Here is a 3,196-nt window from a genome sequence, read left to right as displayed (position 1 = left end):
TAAAACAAGTGAGAAAAAGGAGAAAAGTTAACATGAGATTCAATTATTATAAAAAAAGAAAAATTATAACAATGCCACAAAAATGCATATTCAATGCCAATCTAAACTATTTCTGCTCAACTATGCTAATTTACATAGTTGAAGAAAATATAGCTCTCCTGAGTGCTCTGGATTTAATGAATCATGAAGAGATTATTTTCAGTTATACATTACTGCATATAGCACACTCTAACATTTTGTCAAGGCAATAATTAAATGTTTAAAAAAAAATACATACAGGGTCTCTTGAACCCCTACCAATAAGACACAGTGTTTGAAAAAGATAGAGATGATATTAGCTCCAGTATTCCCTCTCACCTGTGAATAGCTTTGCTGGAATTTGCTCATTCTTGGATGATTACATAAAAATTCAGAAGTAGCATTACCTTAGGTTTGCTCCATTTCTTATTCAGCCCAACATCAAAATAATGGGATCAATGATTGTAGCCTTTTGTACCTCTTTGCACAAAATTTACACTATAGGACAGGAAATTAATCCCTTCATTCTGTTAATGCTTGAGCTTCAGTATCCTGCTTCATCTCGTTATCTCTGCATTAAATGCTTTAATTTGCCTAACGTCATTACAAAGCTCCTTTGAACAGTAAACTGTCTTAAGGATAAAGAAACTAAAACCAAATGGGTAATAGAAGCTGAGACAACATTAGATTGACTTGAGATGAAAAATGAACATAATCCTTGACCCTTGACTAACCAATTATGAGAACACTTTTACTCAACATTATTATATGTGGTATCATCCTGGAAATTCAGTTGTGCTTTAAAACACTCAATAAAATTGCATCTCATAGTGGACTGCAATTTGATCTAGAGATCTTGGGCCCATGCATTCTGAAAACCATCCTGCATGGTTCATGGTCTTCTGGTACACTTACATACATTTCAGGAGTCCCATGTGAACCATGATTGTTAATGCTGGGGTGCGGGGAGGTTGGGGGGAATGTTTGTAATGTGAGAACAATCAAAGGGGCCTGGTTCTCTGATGCCGGCTTCAAAGTTCATCTTTTCCTTCCTAATGACCTTGCTGGTTGCCTTCTGTACATTTTTAAAAGCTTCCATTTCCTTTGCCTTCCCACTCATTTTTGCTTCCTTGTTTGTTTTTGCTTTTATTTTGGCTTTGACTCCTCCGGTCAGCCAGTTATGTAATTTTTCTGTTCAATTATTTCTACCTTTTTGGAATGTACCTGTCCTGCACTGTCCTTATTTCTCACAGAAATTCCAGCCATTGCTGCTCTGCCATCCTCCCTAATAGAGTGCCTTTCCAATCAACCTTTGGCCACTCCCTCTCTCAGAACTTTGTAGTCCCCTTTATTCCACTGTATACTGACACCTCTGATTTCAGTTCTCCCTCTCAAACTGCAGGGTGAATTCTATCATATGCTGTATTGGAGGATTTAAACCATGTTTTTTGCTCCTGCAAGGCTGAGAATCAGTAACCTGCTTGAGACTCAGCAGACATAAGCTAAATTTCACCATGGGGCCCAGAGATGCAGTTATCTGACAAAAAGACATCTGTGTACCAAGAACATTTAATCTTCCTGCTTGCTTTGGTCAGTCTTTCAGGCAGAGACCTAACCTTGACGCAAAATAAACCATTGTATTCAAAGCGATAAGCTGAAAATTGTGTAATTCGATAGAAGCCTAGGGGTGCTAGCTTGCTCGCTTACCTTTCTTACTGTGCTGGGAATAGGTGCTTGGGTAAGCAGTTTTTGGGTAATATAAGCCATGGTCCCGCTGCTGAAATGAGAGACTCTTCGAGAGGTGGCAACATCTCTCAGCAAGAAGAAGAACTTCTAGAGTCCAGCTAACGTCCCGGTCAGGGGAGGTGAAGAACCTGGTACCGGCGCCCCGACAACCTACTACAAGTGTGCGGTCGTTGCCTCGCTTCGGCAGTAGGGACCACTCCGGGCGTTGATAAGTATAATTGGGAAGGGCTTGCATATTGTAGTTTGATATCAGCTTTAGAATTTGTAATAAAGATTTGTATAAACTTAAGTGCTCTCAGGGTGTGTGTCTATTTTCTTTCGGTAGCTCAAACACTGTGACCAATCTAAAACGAACAAAGAGAGAGGTACAAGTTTACCCAGGACAATGCCTTCTAAGGGTTCCCTTATGTTCAGCTCACTTATCAACTCTGATTCATTACACAATACCCAATCCAGAATTGCCATCCTGGCTTCTAAGAAGCCATTCTGAAGCCATTCAATAAACTCCTTCACTTGGAATCCAGTACCAACCTGGTTTTCCCATTCAACTTGCATATTCAAATCCCCTTTAACTGTTGTAATAATCCCCTTGTTGCATGCCATGTCCTGAGTACTGTTTGGAGGCCTGTATACCACTCCAACCAGGGTCTGTTTTACCCTTACAGGTTCTTAATTCTACCCACAGGGATTCTATACCTTCTGATCCAATGTCTCCTCTCTCCAAAGATTTAATTCCATTTTTAACCAGTAGAACTACCCTACCCTCTCTGCCTATATCCTTGTCCTTCTGATACACTGTGTAGCCCTGGATATTTAGTTGCCAGCTGTGGTCTTCTTTCAGTCACAACTCAATGATGGCCACAATGTCATACCTGTCAACTTCCAGCTACGATACTAGATCATCAATCTTATTTCTTACACTGTGGACATTTAGATACAACACCAACAGTACTGTATTAATCACCCTTCTCAATTTTGTTTCAAAAATATCCTGTTAAATCCTTAACCTTATGCTTGCAATTTTTCCCCATTGTCTACCTATTCTTCCTCACAATCTCACTATATTCTGCATCTAATTGGATATCTTCTACCCTATTCTCATTCTAGTTCCCATCCCCTGCCAAACTAGTTTAAACCCTCCACAATAGCTCTAGAAAACCTGCCTGCCAGGATATTAGTCACCTTCCCATCCAGGTGTAACCTTGTGGCGACGCATAAATCTGCTGCAACAAACTGGCCCTGCTTGTTCCACGCGGCAGTCATGGCAGAGATGGTAACACTCTTTCATCTCTTCCGTACCATGACAGAAGTTGGCGTGCATGCTTGCATCAGCATGACACAAGTGGCAGATTGTACGTGCGGTCCAACCACTCTGCTGAAAAGCAAGCACGTGAAGTTTAATAAACATTTCTGCTGCTACGTCAGACCTCAC

The sequence above is a fragment of the Narcine bancroftii genome, chromosome 1 (genome assembly GCF_036971445.1).
Source record: "Narcine bancroftii isolate sNarBan1 chromosome 1, sNarBan1.hap1, whole genome shotgun sequence".
NCBI classification, from domain to species: domain Eukaryota; kingdom Metazoa; phylum Chordata; class Chondrichthyes; order Torpediniformes; family Narcinidae; genus Narcine; species Narcine bancroftii.
The sequence above is the reverse complement of the archived record's forward strand: the minus strand, read 5'-3'. Positions refer to the sequence as shown.